The sequence below is a fragment of the Castanea sativa genome, chromosome 5 (assembly GCF_040712315.1).
Source record: "Castanea sativa cultivar Marrone di Chiusa Pesio chromosome 5, ASM4071231v1".
In the NCBI taxonomy this organism is placed as follows: domain Eukaryota; kingdom Viridiplantae; phylum Streptophyta; class Magnoliopsida; order Fagales; family Fagaceae; genus Castanea; species Castanea sativa.
The window spans coordinates 60,205,151-60,231,323 of NC_134017.1; the positions used below are offsets into that span (position 1 = coordinate 60,205,151).

Consider the following 26,173-nt stretch of genomic DNA (forward strand, 5'->3'; position numbering starts at 1 on the left):
CCCTAGGCCTAGTAGCCTTATTTTGGAGCGCACACTTATGATTTGTTGTGAAAATATCGTGGACATAACATTTTTTTTGTGTGAAAATGTTAAGATATCTTTGTTGTGACAATATTTTCAAAACTGGTGAGCTGTCAATTCTTTACAAGTCAAAATAAAATATATCAAAATTATAAATGTATGATGAAAATTTTGTGTCATTCTGTTGTGTTTTTAGAAATTTTTTGTTGGCTTAGTCAACTTTGTTGAGCTAAAATTCATCGTTTCACATTCAATTTTCTTGGGTTGACTTTTTGTAATTTTTTTTTTCTATACGCATCAATTTAAGTAAAAACATATAGTTTTATATACCAAAAAAAAAAAAAAAACACTTTTTATCCTTCATGTTTGGGATAGTTTATAATTCCTCCTTAAACTTTAAAATCAAACAATTTTTTCCTTAATATTTTGGGAAATAGCAAATATGTCATTTTGTTATTCCCTCAGTTAAACCTAAATGAAAGTTTATGATTATTAAAATATTTATTATGTAATGTCTAAAATGCTCCTACTAAATTTTAACATTCCAAAAATTTTCTTCATGTGTTTTGAGTTTTAGATAATAATAATTCTTGGAAAGTTAGAATGATGATATAAAGTGTTTTATTTGTTATCTAAAAAATATTGATTTTCTATGTTTAAATTTTCAAAACTTATAATTTATCTAATGAAAAATTCAATGACACATGCCTTTTGTTATCTTTTTTATTTATTTATAGCAAAACTCAGTTGTTTATTGTTGAAAGATGGTTATATTTGTTACCATTCTTAGAAGTTTTTAATGAGTGGATATATTGCTTTTAGCAAATAAGTACTAAAAAAACTATTAAAATAAAATAGATATTTATATGTTAAATAGCTACTCTATCTTTGTAGTTGATCAAAATTTTTATACAAATGAAAGTAACTTTTTTATGACATAGGTATGCAATCCGTACTCACAATGGCTATCACTATTCCTTGGTTTTGTTTCGGGTTCACTGCTTGACACGTGGCCAATACTTCCAAGTTGAACAATAAATTTAATTTGTCATGTCACATGTCCCTATATAGTGCTAAAGCTCCACTGGCCATTGCTACTACTCTAAGATATATTTGAGTGAAAGTGTTTTACATATCTACTTCATTTGTTCATGTAAAATAGGAAGCTCTGAAGATGAAAATGAAAGTGAAGCCACAGTCTTATTCAATATTTGCTTATGGTTGTTGTCTCTTGTTCTTCTTCCTAATATCGTTTGACATCTCAAACGCCCAAACTGCAACCACAGACCCTTCTGAAGGTACTACTCTCTCTCTCTCTCTCTCTCTCTCTCTCTCTATATATATATATATTGTAATTCTTCATTTCATTTCATTTCAACATACTGATGATATGAACCTCTCAAATCTGTATAAATTGTAATAAACCAAATTTGTATAGAGTTGGCTTAATATGAAATTGCAGTAAAGCAAGCACATCACATGGGGTTTAATTTAAACGTTGGCAAAGCCAAATCTGTCCATTTTTATTCCTAGCTTTGTATGAGATATTAAGAGATTTTAGCGAGGACTCACTCATACGGAGAAGCTCCTAGTAGTGTAGTACATGTTTACCAGCACCGACATAAATTAACATACTTTAGTTCTCTCTCTTTTTCTCGCCTCTATTAGTGTTTCTACTTTCTAGCATGAAGTTTTGTTAGGACAATGAGTTATTTTCACTTCAAAATAAAACTTGCAGTTTTTAAGACATCAAATTTTTTTTCAAAATATAATTACTTTTGCACTCATAAATTGATGAATAAATTCATCCAAACACATTAATTACATTATATTTTCTTAATCTTTATTTTATTTTACTTCATATATGTATCTTAACCAAGAAACGTGACATCTTCATGAGATGTGTTAGAGATTGATAGTTTTAACTTTTAATTTGATTGATATATTTTGGCGCGAACTTGATATCACATCTTCAATTATTTGTTACTTTAATTGCATCAACTTTTTTCTTTTCTCAAAACCTCCGTGCAAAATGTATCAATATATATGTTATGACTTTATTAATTTACCAAAATGTATTAATTTATTTTAAATTGAATGAAGTTTATTATAACTTTTGGAGGACAAAGTGTATGAAATCATAAGGATATAAACGACCACTTTTCTTTTTTGTAGTCACTACAAAAATCATACTAATTAACTGAAGAATTATGCACTAAATAGAATTTTACAAGATTTTAGCCCATATGTTGAGATTTTTAAATTCTTCTTTCACTACAGACAATGATTAATTATTTCGAGATTGAAATGCCTAGCTATTGAAAAATTAAAATATGAAATTAACCTCATTTCATAGATGTTTATTTATTTATTTTCTTCCTGGTTAAACAATTCATTCTACGTTCAAAAAGTGAATGTTGATTTGAAAAATCTCACTAAGCATTTTGAACAAAATTCAAAGCAAATTTATTCTTTTTCATCACCACCAACGCCTATGCATTGACAAGGCTTCCTCTATCGCATAACATTGGAATTATTTGAGTAAGATAGTCAAAACTTTAAAAGGATGGCATTGACATTTGTGACAACACATGACCAAAAAATGAAAAAAGGTACTACTATAGTACCTAATGCAATTTTTATCAAAGGCGGCGTGTTTAGTCAAACTTTATTATTGTTAATTTCATAGTTAAGACTTTAACAATAAAGTAGCTTGTACTTATCCAATTCATAGATGTTTATTTATTTATTTTCTTCCTGGTTAAACAATTCATTCTACGTTCAAAAAGTGATTAATGTTGATTTGAAAAATCTCATTAAGCATTTTGAACAAAATTCAAAGCAAATTTATTCTTTTTCATCACCACCAACGCCTATGCATTGACAAGGCTTCCTCTATCGCATCACATTGGAATTATTTGAGTATGATAGTCAAAACTTTAAAAGGATGGCATTGACATTTGTGACAACACATGACCAAAAAATGAAAAAAGGTACTACTATAGTACCTAATGCAATTTTTATCAAAGGCGGCGTGTTTAGTCAAACTTTATTATTGTTAATTTCGTAGTTAAGACTTTAACAATAAAGTAGCTTGTACTTATCCAATTCATAGATGTTTATTTATTTATTTTCTTCCTGGTTAAACAATTCATTCTACGTTCAAAAAGTGAATGTTTATTTGAAAAATCTCATTAAGCATTTTGAAAAAAATTCAAAGCAAATGTGTTCTTTTTCATCACCGCCAACGCCTATGCATTGACAAGGCTTCCTCTATCGCATAACATTGGAATTATTTGAGTATGATAGTCAAAACTTTAAAAGGATGGCATTGACATTTGTGACAACACATGACCAAAAAATGAAACAAAGGTACTACTATAGTACCTAATGCAATCTTTATCAAAGGCGGCGTGTTTAGTCAAACTTTATTATTGTTAATTTTGTAGTTAAGACTTAAAGAATAGAGTAGCTTGTACTTATCCAAAAATATAAATAAGGGAAAATTACAGTAAACCCACCTGTAGTTTTGTCTATTTTCACTTTGCTTACCTGTGGTTTAAAACTTAACACTTTACCCATTGAAGGTTACTTCCATTAGAGCTCTATTACCCACCTCTATTAAAACGAAGGTTAAATATGTATTTTTGCACCGCTTTTATGTCTCTCTCTTCTCAAAATATAAAACACATAAAAATTTAAGAGAATACAAGATCAAAATGTGCTATTGGTAAAAAATATTATGCAATTTCTTAGAACTTCAACTTGTATTTGAACTTATCATCTCAACCACAAACAAACTAATTATACATCTGAAAGCATGATAAAGCCGTATGAGAAAAATTGGATAAAAATTAAAACTCCTAATCTATCTCAATAACGTTAAAAAAAAAAAAAAAAAAAAAATCAAATCTCCTACTCCTCATGTCCAAAAACTAGAAACCCAAAACTAGCTCTACAAACACCATTAGAACCCACAACTACCACTATCACACCCAAAGTCCACAATCACTGCCCCACAAGTTCCCCGATTCGCCCTGATTTCCCCCAAATTTTTCCGAGCAAAACAACACCCAATTGCTTGAACATAAGGTCGTCGATTTCACGGCGGCGATGGTGACCTCAATGGAGTAGCCGTTGAAGAATCGAGAGTCATTGTTGGAGTGTAAGCAGAGGGACTTCCACAGTGTTTTGGTGGTGTCGATGAAGCGAGAAGAGGAGCAGCAACGAGTTGAGTCGCAGCAGAGGAAAGATGGGCTCATCGCAAAGAATCCGCTGATGGGTTCGGAGGAAACTTGGTATGGCATTAATGAGTTTTACCACCAACAACGATGGTGACCTTGATTTCACAGTGTTTAGACAGTGCTTTTTGAATTTTAGCGTGAGAGATGAGAGAGATATTTTCTTTCAGTGTGTTATAGAGACATTTTGTGCTTCGGTTATGGGGTTTAGTGTGTTACAGAGATATTAAAAAATGTCCCAATGTAGACCTTTTTTAATGGTTCATCATAAACAATCCTATCTTTCTTGCCTTCTTCCTTTCTTAATTATTTTCAAAGAAATTTCAGAAGAGGACCAGTAATTTGCATAGAGACACAAAACCCCATAACCCAAGATCTTTAAAAAAAATTCAAACCCTAAGTTTTTGATTCATGTTATGCTATGTTTTGGTGGTAAAAGTTGTTTTTTAATGAAAAAGCCAAAGGTGGGTAACAGAGCCCTAATGGAAGTAACCTTAGGTGAGGGAAGTGTTAAGTTTTCAACAACGGGTAGGCAAAGTGAAAACAAGTCAAACAACAAGTGGATTTACTGTAATTTCTCCTATTAATAATACCTTAAGTAGCTTCTATTTTTAATTAAGAATAAAGTAACTTCCTTTAATATTTTGATAGTTAAGAATTATTAGTTATAATGTACATTTGGGGGGGGGGGGGTCGAAACAGTTTTCTATAGTTATGAGAGTTTTAAAAGAAAGAACAACTTTTTTTTTTCTAAATGTAGCAAAAGAAACAAAAAAAAGGGGGTCATTAAAGTCATTTTATATTTCTGGAAAAAGAAAAAGAAAAAAACTCTAACAAATAAATCTATTATTATTTTTTAGATTTAAAAAAAAAATAGAAATATATGAATTGAGTGAAACTAAAAATAAATAATAAAAAAAATTGATAATTCACAATCAAATGATTCACTAATTGTCCACTAAAATTTAATCTATGAATTGGGAAACTTATTCCTTGACAAAATAATAAAATGAAAGATATGATAAATATAGAACAAACATAGTCATAAATCAAATAGAAACAACTAAAAAAGGTAATAGAATAATATTTATAACTCTAGAGAGAAAAATTAACCCTAGACACATCCATTTTCACAATGAAATCTACATACATTCAAATCTACATTTTCCTTATGTGTCAAGTCTTAATTAGATTTTCGGTCCCAAAAAAAAAGTCTTAATTAGATTTCAGTAACCAATTTACGGAGAATAGAGAGAGATTGCTTCGTTTATTTATTTGTTTTGGAGATAGATAAATAGTAGGAGAGGGAAAGGAAATCACAGACATAACTTAAGGGATGGATGTTATTACTCATTAATAGTGCACTATCACTTGATAGGAGACTTTTAAAATTGTTGTTTTGATGAAATGTTTAAACTTTAACGTGCTTTAGCCTTAAGGATTATCCAGAATAGATCTTGGGCTACATAGAAAAAAAGAAAAGAAAAAAGAAGAAGTGTAGTGGGCCTTGGCCATCTATAATTATACACGGGATTTGGGCCTTGGCCATATATTATATACTGGATTTGGTCAGGTCCTTTTGCAAGAAATTTTGAATTTGAATTTTGTTTTATTATTATTATTATTATTATTATTATTATTATTATTATTATTATTTACATCAAAGTGTATTTTGCAATCTGGAACGTCTTTATATTTTGGTTATATCATTTGAGTATGTGATAGTGATGTGATGATATTGAGAGTTGTGTTACAGTGAGGGCATTGAACTCAATATTCCAACAATGGAATGCACAAGCAATGGCATTGTGGAACATTAGTGGAAACCCTTGTAGTGGAACTGCCGTAAATAATACGGATTTGGAGGACCCAATGAATAACCCATCTATCAAATGTGACTGTACCTACAGCAATGGTACCATCTGCCATATTACACAATTGTATGCCTCTCTCTCTCTCTCTCTCTCTCTCTCTCTCTCTCACACACACACACACATAATAATAGGTCATTAAAAGAGAATAAATACTAGTTTGCATTTTATCACCAAATTCCTTCCATAATCTATTCTCAAGTTCTAATATTCACTCTAGCCTTGGGTCTAAACAAGTGGCAAGGTTTGGACATGTGTTTTCATCGTATCAGTTCAGAGTGCACTGGACCCAAGTTATGTCTGAATATCTTACCTTCTTGTGCCTTTTTTCTCTAATCCTAACTTCCATTTATAGACAGTTAACAGTCATTTGTTAGAGTACTAGTACAACCAAAGAAATGGACTCCATATCCATTCGAGATTCACATGTATGGCCAGTGTAGAATTAAGATTTACTCAAACTCTAATAGTAGATTGTAGAATATATTTTCTCTTTCCGTGTCCATTTGGCAAAGATTATTTTTCTCAACTTATTTTACTATTTAGCTTATTTTTATTACTATTTATGGATTTCACTGCACTTTTTGATATTATTCATGAGTTCCACTATACTATTTCAGCTAATTTTTACCTTTATCTACAGTACTTTCAGCAAAAAATTTTCAATTTCAACAAAATAAGCAGATCCCAAATAGACCCTCCACATTGACCCCTTGAGATATATCACTACATGTTGACCCCTTGAGATATATTCAACTCCCTTAGAGAGGCCATGAAAAAATGTTTGGGTGTCATCGCCCATCATTAATGTTACACCTTAAGAGATTCTCACTCAACATTGGAGAGTGGAGACATGTCTCCTAAATCCTAACAGATACATAGTGCCCTACTTTAATTCCTCATTTCTTCTTAGGCCCAACCCTCCTCCTTAGTATTGTAAGGATTTAATTCACATTTTACCTCCAATTTAAACTTTTGTGGGACAAAGGGTATTTTACTATGGTATCAGAATGGATACACTTGAATTTGAGTCTAGTTTCACTCTACCTTCCATTTAAAAGTTATTCAATATGCTGGATCCTATTTATTGAAGGCAATTTTGAGACCATATGTAAGTGGAATTTTTGGCTTATAACAAGTGGGAGAGGGGGAATTTGCGTAATGCCGCAAATTTTATAAATAATAAATGCCTATTCAATCTAAATAATCCATAAAAATATTAAATAAATGTAACTAACAACCTAAAATTTCATCATAATTTTCAGAGCTCTAATTCCACCAAAGATAAAAATCCTTAAAAATAATTCTCCAGTACAATTTTCAATACCATAAAAATAATGATGAAATCCTCAGTTTCACAATATAATTTGTAACTATTGTCTTCCAAGAATCTCTACTCCAATGATCTCTCAAGTGTATCTGTAAAAGGGAATAAAAGGAGGGTGAGATAACTCAATAAGTGGAATTCACTAGCATTGGGGTGTGGAAACAAACCTTTCAAATAAATAATTCTTACAACAAATTCATAACTTGTAACTCATCAATATTTTATCATCAAATATTTTATATATATAAAAAATATCTTTTATTGTGAGCCATCATAATACATATATCAATACCATCATATAAACAATTTCTTAAGCTTTGCTCACAGTCAACATTTATGCCATGTTGACAGGGTTGTGTTGTCCCCGTTTTGGACTAGAACCTTATTTTCATCCCTTTTCTTAAGGATGGCTCATTTGGAACCTAAAGGTGTACTTTCTTACTAAAGAGCTTCCTTTTTGGATCCTTAATAGTATACTCCCTTGCTAAGGAGTTATCAAATGTGCACTGTCCCATTTTCTAGAACTGTATCTTGTTAAGAACTAGCTGCAGTATGATTGTCCCTTGCTAAAAACTAAATACAATATTGAGCTTTTAATCAAGACTTGTCATAGGTTTTCAAAACATATTCAAGATGCTCACAAAAATAATCCATTCATAATTCTAAAAAATATAAGGATATATTCACACATACAAGTTTAAATAAATTTAGGTTGTCCCACAAGTTTTTCATAAAATGAATAGTCAATATGCACATCAAACATTTATAAAATATCAATTTATATATAGAATATCAACATATTTCTTTGATATAGAATAGTTTAATAATCAACACTATTTTGGGAAAACACCCAAAATTAGTAAACACCACTGACCTTTTATTTGCAAAATTATGAAACCAACCTCCCTTGAATCACAACAAGTCAGTAGAATTAGAACCTAGCAACACCAAAGATAGGTCTATCAATACACAATTTCCTACATAAAAATCTGTTTTCACGCTTAAACAATTTTATCCTAGATAATACTGATATATCCAAAAATTTTCATTTATTCACTTAAACTATCCAATGCACTTTTAGTCTTTGATCAGTTTTTTTTTTTTTTTGAACTATAAAATGTTGCTGCCAAATATGATTTTTCCATTGATATAATCATGGATATTCAAGAACTTCAATATGGCCGCATGAGGAAATCTCATCAATCTAAAATTCACATCCTTTCTTGTCATGTAGCTATATCCATCATCCTTAGTCTAATATAATAATAATAATAATAATTATAGGACATCCCTTCCCATAATATAAGGATAAGTGGAGATTGCTAAGATTAGAACATATGCTTAGAGTCCTTTTTCCTTTAATATATTGATAGGTTAGGTTTTATGAACTAATGCCTAATATCCTGTTAGCTACTAAAGTAAATTCATGCGCTCCTATTTAATTTATGCATATGAAATAAATTAATAATAAAACTATGGGGTGTTACATCCTCCCCCCTTTAGAAAAAAAAATTTTCCTCGAAATTGTACATACCTTCGTTAACAACAACTCTGGATAATTTGATTTCATCTCATCTTCTCTCTCCCAAGATGTCTCCTCCATTGTGTCGTGCCTCCAAAGGACCTTAACCAATGATATGGTCTTGGTGCGTAGAACTTGATCCTTGCGGTCAAGAATTTGGATTGGAACTTCCTCATAAGTCAAATTGTCTTTAATCTTAAGTGGCTCATAGTTCAAAACATGTGAAAGATCTGGGATGTACTTCCTTAGCATGGAAACATGAAACACATTATGCACTCCTATAAGTATAGGCGGTAAGGCCAACTCGTAGGCAACTTTACCAATGCGTTTTAGGATCACAAATGGACCAACAAATCTGGGACTCAACTTCCCCTTCTCAAATCTCATCACACCCTTCATTGGGACGACTTTCAAAAATACCATATCTCTAACTTCAAATTCTACTTCCCTTCTAGAGTTTTCATAATAACTCTTCTGTCGACTTTGTGCTGTTTGCAATCTTTTACGAATCAGATTAATCCTCTCAGATGTCATCTGAATGATTTCTGGCCCTAACAATTTTCTCTCACCAACCTCTTCCAAACACAATGGGGACCTGTATTTTCTACCATACAAAGCCTCATAGGGAGCCATCTCAATATTAGAGTGATAGCTATTATTATAGGAAAATTCTACTAAAGACAAGTATTTTTCCCAACTTCCTTTGAAATCCAATACACAAGCCCTTAACATATCCTCCAAAGTACAAATAGTCTGATAGTCCATTTGTTTGAGGGTGGAAGGCTGTACTAAAGTTAAGATTAGTACCTAAAGCTTTATGTAGGCTTTCCCAAAACGTTGAGGTGAATCTTGGGTCTCAATCAGACACAATTGATGTTGGACCTACATGAAGACTCACAATCTCATCAATATATATCTGTGCTAGTTGATTAAGTGAGTAATTCATCTTAACTGGAATAAAATGTGTTGTTTTTGTCATCCTGTTCACAATTACCCAAATGGCCTCATGTCCCTTAGGAGATCTTGGCAAACCAGTCACATAATCCATACATATATGCTCCCACTTCCATTCAGGAATGGGAAGTGGTTGCCGCAATCCTAAAGGTTTATGGTGTAGTGCCTTAATTTGTTAACAAGTCAAGCATTGCTTCACAAACTGAGCTATCTCTCTATTCATGTTATTTCACCAATAAGTTTCTCAAATGTCATGATACATCTTAGTGCTACTAGGGTGCACTGAGTATGGGGTACAATGGACTTCTTCCATAATCTCCTTCTTTAATGCAAAATCATTTGGTACACAAAGTCTATTTCCAAACCTCAAAAAACCATCATTAGACACATTAAATTTTGGTCTCTTCCATTCTTGTTCTTCTCCTATGATCTTTACAATTTGTGCATCATCAACCTATGAACTCTTAATCTTCTCAATCAAAGTGGGTTGTATTGTCAAATTGGCCATAAAGACTTGGGAATCACGCATGAAAATTTCAATTCTCATCCTCTCCAAGTCATTAATAATCTCTTTTTGAGTAGTTAACAAGGCAGCTGAGAAACCAGAAGACTTCCGACTAAGTGCATCATAATTGATTGAGCACATTAGCCTACATTAGCCTTGCCTGGATGGTAATTGATTGAGCAATCATAATCTTTAATCAACTCAAGCCACCTTTGTTGTCTCATATTCAATTCTTTCTGAGTAAAGAAGTACTTTAAGCTCTTATGATTTGTATAAATCTCACATCTTTCGCCATACAAATAATGTCTCCAAATCTTCAATGCAAACACCATTGCAGCCAACTCCAAATCATGAGTGGGATAATTTTGTTCATAACTCTTTAATTGGCAGGAAGCATAAGCTATGACTTTACCATGCTACATCAGCACACAACCAAGCCCTTTTCTTAAAGCATCACTATAAAGGACAAAGCCTCCTAAGTTGCTAGGGATGGTTAGTACTGGTGCAGTGACCAACCTTTGCTTAAGTTCTTGAAAACTCTTTTCACATTCTTCTACCCACACAAACTTGGCATTCTTACGAGTTAGTAGAGTCAATAGGGCTGCAATACCGAAAAATCCCTCTACAAACCTCCTATAATAGCCAGCAAGGCCCAAAAAGCTTCTAACCTCACTCACATTCGTTGGTCTTGCCCAATCAACCACAACTTCAACCTTACTAAGGTCTATAGAAATCTCTGCCTCAGATATCACATGTCCAAGGAACACCTCTTGATCAAGCCAAAATTCACACTTCTTAAACTTTGCATATAGCTTCTTCTCCCTCAAAATTTGAAAAACAATTCTCAAGTGCTCTTCATGTTCTTCCATGCTTTTGGAGAAGATTAGAATGTCATCAATAAAGACAATAAAAAAGCAGTCTAAGTACTCATGAAACACTTTATTCATCAAGTCCATAAATGCAGCAGGAGCATTGGTCAATCCAAAAGGCATTAAAATAATTCATAGTGCCCATACCTAGTCCTAAAAGCTGTCTTGGGTATGTCTTCATTCTTGATTTTCAACTGGTGATACCCAGAACAAAGGTCAATCTTAGAGAAGACTTATGCCCCTTGCAATTGATCAAATAGGTCATCAATATAAGGGAGAGGTATTTTTTTTCTCACAGTAACCCGGTTTAACTCACGGTAGTCAATACACAACCTCATAGTCCCATCCTTATTTTTCACAAATAAAACTGGTGCACCCCAAGGAGATGCGCTTGGTCTAATGAACCCTTTGTCAAGGAGTTCTTGTAACTATTCCTTGAGTTTCTTAAGTTCAGTTGGTGCCATCCGATAAGGTGCTTTCGATATAGGAGAAGTTCTAGGGAGCAATCAATGGAGAATTCAATCTCCCTATCTATAGGTATCCCTGGTAGGTCTTTAGGAAAGACATCAGGAAACTCTCTCACAACAAAGATATCATCCAATTTCAATACCTCTTTCCTAGTGTCCACAACATAAGCCAGGTACCCTTGGCATCCTTTCCGTAATAGACACTTAGCTCGAAGGGCTGATATCACCCTAGGTAAAGCATGCATCCTAGAGCCCCTATACCAAATTTCGGGTTCTCCTAGAGGTCGAATCACCATTTCTTTTCCAAAACAATCTATACTAGCATGATAAGCCACCAACCAGTCCATTCCCAAAATCACATCATAGTCATACATGTCCATCAAAATTAAGTCTGCTAACATTTCGCTATCCTCAATTTGGATGACACAAGACTTAGGCATAGAATTACACACCAAAGAATCACCCATAGGTGTAGCCACAGACAAGTCATAATCCATAAGTCCAGGTTTCCTATCACATAACTTAGCATATCGAGAGGAGATAAAAGAGTGTGTAGATCCACAATCAAATAGAGTTTTAGCAAAGTTTGAAAATAATGGGAGGATACCTGTAACCACAGTATCTGAAGCTCGAACATCTTATGGTGTGAGTGCAAACACTCTCCCTTGTGCCTTCCTCCTCTGATCATTCTTTCTAGGTTGTGTCATTGAGTTTTGTTGTACAGCTTCGAGCTAAGTGTCATGTCTTCCCACAATTATAGCAAGCCTTTCCTTCAAAAAAACATGGCTTATCTCCATGAAACCTTCCACATGTAGGGCAAGCATTCAAAATTCTACCTTGAGCATTGTGGGGTGGATTCTTATTTTCTGGCTTATTTGATGATGAATTACTCCCAGACCTCCCAATAGATCCTTTCTTGTTCTAATGACCTTAATCATTGTCTTGTCGAAAGCCTGTATATCCAGTGTTTCTAGGTGGGTTCTCATTTCTAACATCGTTCTTGAAATCTTCCTCTAGTCTCATAGCTCTCTTAACTGACTCTCCATAATTATCAACCCCTGATGCAATCAGATTGTGTCGAAGCCTCTCATTCAACCCCTTTTGAAATCTGCTTGCTTTCTTCGCCTCAGTAAGGATTAAGTGGTGGTCCAAAGTGAGATAACTCGATGAATTTAGCTACATACTACTTAACAGTCATACTCCCTTGCACCAAATCAACAAATTCCCTCTCTTTTCGTTCCCGAATCACCTCAAGGAAGTAGTTATCGTAGAAAACCCCTTTAAATTTCTCCTAAGTGATGGGGTTTCTCTCAGTGCCTATTCCCTCCTAATTGGCTTTAGTGAATCTCCACCAACGCTCAGCTTCTCCAATCAGTATCAACCCTTGCTTTGGTTGACCTTCACAAATTAACAATAGGTTCCATGCTATTGGAATTAGCTACTCTCTTCTTTTTGGGTGGCATGATATCTAGTTAACAAGGGAATCAAGAAATATAGATAGCGCAACAATTATTACTACTAAACATAAGAAGTAACATTGCCAAAATTATTTAAAATTTCTCATCAAACATAACCTAGACACCAAATGCTCTGACCAAAAAAAAAAAAAAGTCAAGATCATAACCTAGTTTCAATTGTCTATAGGATAATAATCTAGTTTCAAGTGTCTACAGAATCATATCCTAAGCTCTGATACCACAATTGTAACGCCCCAAAATTCATAAATAATAAATGTCTGTTTAATCTAAATAATCCATAAAAATATTAAATAAATGTAACCAACAACCTAAAATCACATCACAATTGTCAGAGCTCTAATTCCACCAAAGATAAAAATCCTCAAAAATAATTCTCTAGTACAATATACAATACCATAAAAATAATGATGAAATCCTCAGTTTCATAATATAATTTGTAACTATTGTCTTCCAAGAATCTCTACTCTAATGATCTCTCTAATGTATCTGTAAGGGGGAATAAAATGGGGGGGGGGGGGGGTGAGATAATTCAATAAGTGGAATTTACTAACATTGGGGTGTGGGAACAAACCTTTCAAATAAATAATTCTTACAACAAATTCATAACTTGTAACTCATCAATATTTTATCATCAAATATTTTATATAAAAAAAAATCTTTTTATTGTGAGCCATCATAATTTATATATCAATACCATCATATAAATAATTTCCTAGGCTTTTTTCGTGGTCAACGTTTACGCCCCGTTGATAGGGTTGTGTTGTTCCCTTTTTGGACTAAAACCTCCTTTTTATCCCTTTCCTTAACGATGGCTCCTTTGGAACCTAAAGGTGTACTCCCTTACTAAGGAGCTTCCTTTTTGGATCCCCAATAATACACTCCTTTGCTAAGGAGCTATAAAATGTGCACTGTCCCTTTTTCTGGGACCGTCCCTTACTAAGGACTAGCTGCAATATGATTATCCCTTGCTAAAGACTAAATACAATACTGAGCTTTTAATCACGACTTGTCATATGTTTTCAAAACATATTCAAGTTACTCACAAAAATAATCCATTCATAACTCTAAAAATATAAGGATATATTCACACATACAAGTTTAAATAAATTTAGATTGTCTCACAAATTTTTCATAAAACGAATAGTCAATGTGCACATCAAACATTTATAAAATATCAATTTATATATAGAATGTCAACATATTTCTTTGATATAGAATAGTTTAATAATCAATATTGTTTTGGGAAAACCCCCAAAATTAGTAAACACCACTTACCTCTTATTTGCAAAAATATGAAACCAACCTCCCTTGAATCACAACAAATCAATAGAATTAGAACCTAGCAACACCAAAGATAGGTCCATCATTACACAATTTCTTACTTAAAAATTTGTTTTCACGCGTAAACAATTTTATCCTAGACAATATTAATATATTTAAAATTTTTTATTTATTCACTTAACTATTCAATGCACAATTTACCTTTTTTTTTTTTTTTTTTTTGGAACTTAAAAATGTTGCTGCCTAATTTGATTTTTCCATTAATATAATCATGGATATTCAAGAACTTCAATATGGCTGCATGAGGGCAATCTCATCAATCTAAAATTCACATACTTTCTTGTCATGTAGCTATATCCATCATTCCTAGTCTAATATATAATAATAATTATAGGACATCCCTTCCCATAATATAAGGATAAGTGGAGATTGCTAAGATCAAAGCATACGCCTAGAGTCCTTTTTTCTTTAATATATTGATAGGTTAGGTTTTATGAAGTGATGCCTAATATCCTATTAGCTACTAAAGTAAATTCATGAACAACTCCTTCCTGCAAACGTGGGACGATTTCTAGCCATAATCAGTTTTATTTTTATTTTTTTTTAAACACTGTGACAATGTTGATTTTCCAAGTCCACACCTAACCCCTATGTTCTGTGCGGCACAAAGATTGATATACATAGAAATTCTCCATCCTAGGTGTGTGATATATCAATAGCTCTTAAGCTATGTAGACACTTGCTAGGTATCACATAAATACAAGAACCCAAGTAAAAAGGAGAGCTGACCTGATTCTCCTACACAGCCGTAGAGAAGAGTAAAACAAGAAGATTGCTTGATGCCCCTTTTATATATATATATATATATATATATATACACACACACACACACACACACACACACACACATATAACTCAGAAAAAACACTAGGGTTTTCCTTTTTTTTTTTTTTTTTTTTTTAAGCTTATCAAGGCCCATATTCACATACACTTATGTCACCTCACTTGGGCCTCTTATACCATAGTATTTATCTTATTTTAATATCTTAGGCCCAAATCAATTAAATCCATTTAATTGTAGCCCTCCTATTTAATTTATGCATATAAAATAAATTAATAATAAAACTATGGGGTGTTACAATTTGAACCCAACTTCTCCTCGTGAGAGAGAATCGATAGAGTTACTGAGCCATAAATCTCTTGGCACGTGATGGGATTGTTAGGATAATAGTTAAGTGATTAGATTTATCATTTTTCAATCAATTTAAACTTTTGGAATAAGTTGTAATCTATCGCATACTAACCGTAACATATCTTTTTGAATACATATTATTTTCTATACTTATTGCAAGCTAGCTATTCTTATATTTTTCCAGGAGAGTGTATGCCTTGAACAAACGAGGAGTGATTACAGAAGAACTTGTGGCTTTGAAATTTCTTACCTTCTTGTATGGATTTCTTCACTCGCTGCACTTGATTTATGATAGTTAACTCATTTTTTCTATTTGTCTCTTTTTAAGGTGTGGAAAGAAACTTATTGTTTATTAGATTGTTAAAATTTTCATTTGAATGAGAGATTCAGATTTAAAGATGATAATTTTGTTCTTCATCTGTAGGAAGATTGATCGAAATTTCTTCACGGGCCCCTTGCCAACCTTTATTGGAAACTTATCTGCATTGCAGTTATTGTAAGTATTGAAAGAAGGCATATATATAGTTCAAACTTTGAAGCAAATATTTGACTTTATGCTTGTCATCTATTAGAGTAGGTTCACGTTTCTGCAGTGACTAAGGTAACATAAGGACATTGTTAAATTGCATTTAAATTCGGTAAAAACATGTAAAACATATCCAAGTACCCATGAATCACACATATCCAGTGACGAAAGTGCAATATAAACTATCTGACCAAGAATCATTTTGGTTCGGTAGAACCTTAATTTGCTTGTGTTGTGGATGAATGCAAGTACCCATCATGTGGATGGAGTGAGGGAATGAAATGAAAGGCCTAAACCTAGCCTTCTATTTTATTTTAATAGTTGTTATGAGGAGAACTAGTTCATATCTAATTTTCAAAGGCCTTCTGCATTACGATTTCCCCAGCAAATGAATTTCAAATAATATGAATCTTCGCAACAAAAAATTCAAGTAATTGTCAAGGCTCCTCAAATCCACATCGCAAGCAGCACAGGAACATTCATAATGCGTGCATAACATGCGTTGATAATCAATTAATTATCAAGGCTCCTCAAATTACCCTTGTTTCAAAAAGGTGAAACCTTACATGTAACAAGAATTATCATGCCTTAGCACTTCTATTGCTACCTTAGACAGCTACACATTAAGCCAGCAACGTATGCTGTCTTGGACATTTTTCATACCAAAATTCTTTTGTCCTTTCCGGTTATAATCTGTTTACTATTTGTTCATTTTAACAATTATTTCATTTTCTTAATTATGCTTTTTGATACTTCCATATAAATATAATGTGATTATTTATAGAAATAATTGATCAATACTGGTGTGTAAATTATAAAGTATAATTGCTGAGAATATCTGGTTGTTGATTCCTAGATTTATTGTTTTTTTTAACATTTTAGGTCAATTGCCCACAATTTGTTCTCTGGGACCATCCCAAAGGAGCTTGGAAACCTGAAGGAGCTAAATATGCTGTAAGACATGAAAGCACCCTACAGTGAAACATCAATTATTCTGTGAAAAGAAAGCATCAATCAAAAGTTTTGTTTTGTAAATGCAAGGCCTTATTTTGATGGAAGTTAATTGCTTCTCTGAATTCTATGGAATGAAGATTCATTTTAAAATCTTGCAAATAATATAATAGAAAGTAAAAGTGAGTTTTAGAACAGTTTCATTTTGCAAAAAATACTACTTCTTGTTATTGGTAATGACTTTGCTGAAAATTCTTAAAAGGTAGCATTCTGGGCCTGGATACTAGCTACCATCATTCCTATCCAAATTGTGTTTTGCTAGAAATGTTAAGAGTTTTACATAAATATTCAAGCGATCTAGATTATAATTGTGAATTTTTTGATATGATAAAGGCTCATTGTCCAAAAGGTTCATAAACAGAAATCTAACTAGGACTATCTTTGATATTATCTCACTTATTTCATTGGAAACTTTACAAATATAAAGCTTTCATAAATGTCAACGTAAAAATGAAAATTTTACAAGGCTCATTCTATCTAACATTACTACAGAAGTCAAGAAACCTCTTAAATGGCAGTGATAACTTCTATTTTAAGATATTAGTCATCTAGGATCATGATCTTAAAATAAATTTCAGCTGGTACTGTTCTTGACAATATTTAACTAGTTTTGATGATTTACAAGCCCGATGCTTAAAATATGATAATATCAAAATTAGAAATTCTTATATGGCTCATTTTTTCTAACATTATTTCATAATAAATAAAAAGAAGGCCCCTTCTACTACTAGATTGAAAAAGCTCTTGAATTTTAATCAGAAGTTGCATTTAATTAAATAGTCAAAGAAATAAGTTTTGAAACTGACTACAGGGAGAAAAAAATGCACCATATGAATTTTGATGATGTCTTTGACATATAACTTCTCCGGATATATACCATGCAGGTCTTTTGGTTCAAATAATTTCTCAGGAACACTTCCTCCAGAACTGGGTAATTTGGTCAAACTTGAGCAAATGTAAGTTCTAACGTTCTTTTACTTCAATTTAATCATATGCAAGAGTGTGTCAAATTGCAATGTCTAAATCATATTAGCGTGTGAATTTTGCAGTTACTTTAAAAGTTGTGGATTGGGTGGTGAAATCCCTTCGACATTTGCCAACCTTCAAAACATGCGAATCATGTTAAGAGGACATCACCTTTAGTTATTTATTTTACTCATGTAGATGAAGATTTTATCATGGGCACAGCTTACAATAGATATGCTTGGGTTTCAGGTGGGCGTCAGACAGTCCTTTCACTGGAAGGATACCAGACTTCATTGGAAACTGGACAAAGCTAACATCTCTGTAAGTCATCAAAATTTCTGGATACACCTTCAAGTGAATTTTACGTGGATGATAAGTTGTAGTCATCTCTAGATTTTTAGGCATTCCTCCAAAGCAGAGAAGTATGGCTACTAATACTACTGTTGATAAGCCGGTTAAATGTTTTTGTAGGAGATTTCAAGGAAACTCTTTAGAAGGTCCAATACCATCCAGTTTTTCTTACTTGACCTCATTGCAAAGTTTGTGAGTATATTTTTCAAATTATTGTAATCTCTATCTCTCTCAACAAGACTAGTTTCATAATGTTTGTGTATACGAGTAGGCGAATCAGTGATATATACAATGTGAGCTCCTCCCTTGACTTTATTAAAAATTTGACGTCCTTGACTGACTTGTAAGTTAACTTACCCTGCCATTCGCTCATATACCATCCAACATTGTTTTTTTATCAAATATAAAATCTAAACTCATTCACTATGCACTAATTATCCATTGTTATTTCTCTCATAGAGTTCTAAGAAATGCATTGATTACTGGAAATATTCCGTCTGATATTGGAGAATACAAAATTTTACAAAAACTGTAAGTTCCATTGGACAGTCAAACCTTAAATTCTGACTGATTTCTGAGACTTCTTTCTGTTCTATTTATTTCTCTCAATTTATCACTTACTTTTTCAGGGATTTGAGTTTCAACAACTTAACAGGTGAAATACCAAGTGGTTTGTTCAGTATAAATTCTCTCAAATTCTTGTAAGTATGCCCTTGCCTTCTTGTTGTTCCTTTCTTCTTGCAACAGAAGGATTCAAAGTTACAAACTTAAGGCCTAAACCCAACCTGCCTCTCTACCACCTAAGCCAGGGCTGAGCACTTTGTCCCCATTGCTTGAAGATCTTGATCTATGCCCTCTTTTGTTATCATCGTGGACTTATGTTTTATCCACAATTGCGCCCCCCCCCCCCCCCAACTCCACACCCCCACCCCCCCCCCACCCCCACCCCAGTCCTTTTTTAATTCTCTTATGCTTTCTCTTACACTCTATCAAAATGGTTAGGTTTCTTGGAAACAATAGTCTCTCTGGAACACTTCCTAGCCTAAAGAGTGAAGAACTTCTGAACATGTAAGTTCTCATAACATAATAAAACGTCATCTTAATCTCTTAATGTTTTCCCTTTCAGTATGATTTAACATTATTCTTAGGTTCCAATGAGATTATAATAATGTCATCTTAAATATTTGATGTTAACCCTTCTAGTTTTTCAATTTGCTTCAACATTATTCTTTTTTATTTTTTATGTTTCAAGTGAATCTCCTAGGTATGTGTATCTTTTTCATTTCAAGCAAATCTGTGTGATTGTGTGTGTAAGTATTTTCGTATCTCTTAACAATATTCATCCTTGGAAGATGGCTAACTGAAATGGTCAACTAGGTTGAGTAGCATTACTTGAGATCCTATACTTGTTACAAGCCTAAAAAGTAGTTAGATTGGTTGCCCTTGGCAAAATATTGGTGAAAGCTCAAATTTGTGTTAAAATCTCAAGAGTTGTTTAGACCCCAAATTAATAAAAAAAATTACTGCTAGATTGTTTTTACTCTAACTTATCTAAGTGCGGAAACAAGAGTAAATGAAGTGCAATCAACCGATACTACTCTAGTGCAGAAACATGAACAACAAACAATAAGAGTAAAACACAAGAGTAAGGGAAGAGAGATGCAACCACAAGATAACACACCGATGTGTTATCGAAGAACTCGGAGAAAAATCTCACCACCGCCCTCTAAGTGATAAATCGATCCACTAGACAATAAGTTGGGATACACAAATAGCAAGATACCCTCCAAGCCTAATCTACCCAATGTACCTAAGCCCTCCAAGCTCCTACTCCAACAAGGCTTCTCGATATCGTGTCTTGTCTAGGTTTTCGGATCCCACAATACGCCCGATTGCATCCGCTAAGCCTCACTAGCTTCTTTTGGCAAATCCCCAAAGCTTTCCAAGCTCCAAAACACTTTCTACACTCTGAAAATGTGTGGGTTGTGTTTGGGTACAAATCTCCTCTCAAGGTATGACAATGGGAGAGGGAAGGAGAAGAGACTAGGATGATTTCTTAGTAAGAATTAGTAGCTCTCTCTCTCTCTCTAAAAGATGGGTGTGTGTGTTGTTGAAAACCTATCTAGGGTTTTTCTCTCTAAATGGCGTCTAATACTTTTGTGGGTAATAAGAGTATATAGTATGGGTGAAGGGTAAGAAAGTCACACTTAAAAAACCTTAGGCAGAGAGTTTCGCGGGTATCTCGCGAGAAGGCCTTACTCGCAAAACACTCCCAAAATCGATAGCTTAGCATGACTCTTCAGCTTCTAGCATATGTTACTCATGTGACTTTTAGCTGTCTTGATCAAATCTCCACCACTCAATACTAAACCCATTACAAATAAATCCCACAAAAATACAAGGAAACAAATTAAAGTAATTACAACACTTTTGTCATGGAATAAAGCCAACATTAAACATAGTTGTAAATCACAACTTTACAATTGGAATAACAGAAATTTTCAAACCACCATCAAGACTCACTTTGAAGCCCTATATGGGTTTCCGATTTCCACCCCCTTGGCTCATAGACTACATACCGTACCAGCAAATTATAGATGATTGAAGACATAGAAGCAGATCTTTTCTGTCCTCCAAAAAAAAAAAAAAATCTTGTAGCGGCCCAAGAAAGAATGACTATACAAGCTGACAAACACATAATTAGTTAAGAATACTCAATGGATGATTGGTTGTTCTTGAGACTCCGTTACATACAAAAATATTTGGGACTTCAAAGCCATTTGAAGCTGTCACTAATATACTTTGTTCCATTTAGATCCTTCAAAGGTTCCTCTGAATTTCTTAGATCCATCTAGTCTGTAAAGTTTTAGACCCCTTAACACAATATGTTTAACCTAGTGATTTAGTCAAGTGATTACTTAGATAAATTATTCAGTTCTAGGTTAACAAATATAAAGTCATATCATGTAAAGCAGCAGAAAATAAAGAACACAAAGATCTAATAACCCAGGAAAACCTAACCGGTAAAAAACCTGGGGAGGATTTAACTTAGCTATCCTCAAGGTAAAAAACAGATCCACTATGAAAGAATTGAAGTTTGTACAATAAGACTTAGACCACTAACATCCTATTGATACCTCAAATAGAAAACTTACTACCACGACCTTATGATAGCTCTGAGTCCATGAACCACTTCTTTCCTTGATCTACAGTAACCACGAGTTCACCTGCTTGTGACTTTGAGACTCTACTCAAAGGTTTAAGATCTTCTTTAAAGTTCTTTATGCAGCAGCTAAAACAACCATCAAGTTCTTGATGTGAATCTTAATCTTGATGGTTCAAAGTGTATGTATGAAGGTAAACACATCTAGATCTCACAAAAGATTAAACACACAACTTATCAAAAACTCTAGAGAGCTTTTGGGTACAAAACCCTAAATCTACAAAAGAGGCACAGGATGCACTTTAATCTCTTTCTAAAAAGCCTTTTTAAAAATGTGCTTAGGGTTTTCTTTATATACTAGAAGAAGTAAATATGAAACTCTAATCCTTAATGGGCTTGAACTACTGTTTGGGCTTAATTAAAATTCTGCAGATACGACTCTCAATCGATCGAGTCTGTCTCTCGATTGGTCAAACCAGGCAGTTTCTGAACTCTTCTTTCTACAGCTTGTATATTCTTGAATCTTGACTTGTATTACCTTGAGCATTGTCTAATAATACCTATAGACTCTAGGATCTATATCTAGACAAGTTTGTGTTCATGATTTGTCAATTGTTCTAAACTTTTAGAACCTAACAATCTCCCCCTTGACAATTTGTGACAAAACTTACATACAAAATGAAAGGCTCAAATACAAGAACAGCCCAATACCATAAAAATGCCCAAATACACATTGTTGCCCAAAATACAATTCAAACTAACCACTACCTATCAGTTGCAAGAGTAGACAATAGTTTCGAATGAATTAACCTGTAAATTTCTGAAACACTAAACAAACAATAAACGCATGTGTGAAAAATACAAGTAAAACAATATGAAACACAATATAAAAACTAACTCTCCCCCTAAGTTAGATATATCAAAAACTTTTATTTTCTCCCTCTTTCAAAAACAATTTCATTTTTTCTAAACAAAACATTTAAAAAATTTTTTCCAAATTTTATCTATGTCTCCCCCTTTTTGTCACTATTGACAAAGACCACTTAATCAAAGAGTAAATAGAAAAAATACGCAACAAAGGATAAGTGGAAATAGAGAACCAAGGAAACAACTCCCTCTATGATCAACATAAGTTTTAAAAACATCTTTCTCCGCCTATAAAAATAGGAAAGATAAAACATGTTTTGGGAAAAACAGTTTTGGGGAAAATGTAGGAGGCGAGGAAAAATAAAAATACAAACCAAACAAAAAAGAAATTGAGGTTACACATGAACACAAATACTCTCTTTCAATAAATACAAACTTGACACTATGTGACCCATAAACAGATGGTGTTTGAACTCAAATCAAGAAGAGAAAATATTTGCACATTATTATCCATCATATCTCTTAAGAAAAATATTTTCTACTGTTTACACATAAAAAAATAACATATACTAAAATGTACAAAGGACTCAAAAATTAATCAATCAATTTTTAAATCAAGTTGAGTATCCAATTTAGCAAAGTGTATGCATATTATGTGTGAAAATAATGAGAGATATGACTGCAAAACTGCAAGATGGATACAAAAAACAATGCAATGCATGTGAATCCTAAACAGAAATGATGCATGAAAAAAAATTTGGTCAAAAATCTAAAAATTCAATCGAACGAGCATCAATCGAATACCAATCGAGTCAGGCAGAAAGCAATGATTAAAAATCAAGGGATTTTTGATCGGTTGAAAATCACATTCGATCGATCGAAATTCTGAAAATTTGAATTTTTGGAAAAACTACAAAAGATTATGCAGAAACTACTCAAACCAAGGAATTTCATGAATGAAATGCATGAGAATGAGTTTAAATGTTTTTCAAAAACATGAGTTTTCAACCCAAAACCTCAAAACAAAGTTTTTAATCATCAAAAACATAATTTTTGCCAAAATTTAAATATATTTTGTAGCAAACACCATAGAAAACATAATCTTGGATGGCCAAATTAGATTCACACACAATTCCATTTACAAAGTTTAGAAAAGAATAACTTGTGAAGTGTGTGCAACTAGTAACAGCATGAGATACATGTGAGGTGACATATAGATAGTAATCAATCACAATTTCTACATTATTCATCACATAAATTTGAAAGTGACTATCACCCAATGAGTTACATCATATAACTCTCATATCTCCTAAAAAACAAGCTTACAATCATGTAACTTTTTATTTTGCCTCATAATGTACACATCATTTTTATTTCATTGTGAAATTGTTCTTTAAGCTAGATAATGTACACACCAATTTTATTATTAATTTGAGGCTGTACCTTATGTTTTTTTTGTGTATGTGCTACACTTCTCGGGCACAAAATTTTATGATATGCACTAAGGTGTTCATAATTGGCTAGTAAACAGTGGTGAGATGGTTATTTATGCCTTTCTCATTAAGTTCTATTTCTAACAATCAAAAGCATGTGACTTCAAAATTAAGGTTATGTAATCAAAAACTATAAACAATTCCCACACAAAATGCACTAAATAGCTAAAATTAGCAAAGTCCAGTAAAATAAGCTCATCCAAGCTAAACAAGGTACACAAGCATGTTATGTAAATATAATATGGCCAACCTTGACTACACATCCTTGATGTGTAATACAAAACAAAAACAAAAACAAAATCTTCTTGGATTTTCAAAAAATATTTTATGACAAAACATAAAAGGCACACATTATGCTTAATGTATAAAATGCAAAACAATGCATAACAATGCTAAACTAAGCTATAGAGGGTACCCAAACTAGAAATATCAATTTCTTAATTAACCCATGAGTACATGTACAAACTAGTACATACTCACTCAAAATCAGAAATAGCTTAGCACTTATATAATACATATTATTCAAGTTTCTCCACAATGTCAAGTATGTTCTAAATCAAGAGAGAGATAATATAATTCATATAATCCTTAAGAAAAATAAAACTAGGCACAAAATAAAATATTTTTGTCTTTTTGAAAATTTTCTATGTTTTTGGATTTTTTTTTTAATAAAAAACAACCTAAAAAAACAAAACAACAAAAAACAAAAACACGACATGTTCACAAATAATTGAAAGAATTAAATCAGGGACAAGTTAGCAACACTCACATTAGAGAATCTTTTCTCGCCCATATAGCACAAGTCTTTGGCTTTGTAGGTGAAAAACCATGAGAACTAGAGTGTATTTGAGGGATTACATCAATCTTCTGAGAAAGACTAAAATCCTACAATTTCCTTTCACAAGGCAACAAGCTTAAATTTTTCAAAAGCATATGAAACAATTTATTTGGACTTATGGCAGGAAAAATATCATCACATATCCTAGATTGAAATACAAAATGTTTAAATTTTAATTTATGACAATTATGATGAATGTGACCGGAGTTGTGCCATTTGTCGAACCGTGAGCTGTGTCATTCCACCTCAAAACCAATTGGTGATGAGAAAGACACACTCAAATCTTTTTTTTGGCATTCGACATCACGTCACGTGGGCCTGTTTTTAGAGTGGTTGTAGGGAGTCAAATTGTGGTCCCTCCAACAATCCCTCTCTCACAATGACACTCCCATGACTCAAACCTATGACCTTGGCTCTGATACCACTTGTAAAGCTTTAGACCCCTTAACAAAAATATGTTTAACCTAGTTATTTAATCAAGTGATTACTTAGATAAATTATTCAAATCTAGATTAACACATATAAAGTCATATCATGTAAAATAGCGAAAAATAAAGAATACAAAGATCTGATAATCTAGGAAAACCAAACGGGTAAAAAACCTGGGGAGGATTTAACCTAGCTTTCCTCAAGGTAAAAATATAGATCTACTATGAAAGAATTGAAGTTTGTACAATAAGACTTAGACCACTAACATTCTATTACTACCTTGAGTAGAAAACTTACTACCACGACCCCATGATAGCTCCAAGTCCAAGGACTACTTCTTTTTTTGATCTGCAGCAACCACAAGTTCACCTACTTGTGACTTTGAGACTCCACTCAAAGGTTTAAGATCTTCTTTAAAGTTTTTTTTGCAGCAACTGAAACAACCATCAAGTTCTTGATTTGAATCTTGATCTTGATAGTTCAAAGTGTGTGTATGAAGGTAAACACATTTAGATCTCACAAAAGATTCAACACATAGCTTATCAAAGACTCTAGAGAGCTTTTGAGTACAAAACCCTAGATCTACAAAAGAGGCACAAGATGCACTCTAATCTCTCTCTGAAAAGCCTTTTTAAAAACATGCTTAGGGTTTCCTTTATATACTAGAAGAAGTAGATTTGAAACTCTAATCCTTAATGAGCATGAACTGCTATTTGGGCTTAATAAAAAGTTAGCATATTCGACTCTCGATTGATCGAGCCTGTCTCTCGATCAGTCGAACCAGGCAGTTTCTGAACTCTT

At 32.9% G+C, this 26,173-nt stretch overlaps 1 pseudogene; it reads left to right on the top strand.

Annotated features, from left to right (window-relative positions):
• Positions 1-1,123: 1,123 nt before the first annotated feature.
• LOC142636732 (putative LRR receptor-like serine/threonine-protein kinase At1g56130) overlaps positions 1,124-26,173 on the top strand; it is a 34,120-nt pseudogene continuing 9,070 nt past the window's right edge.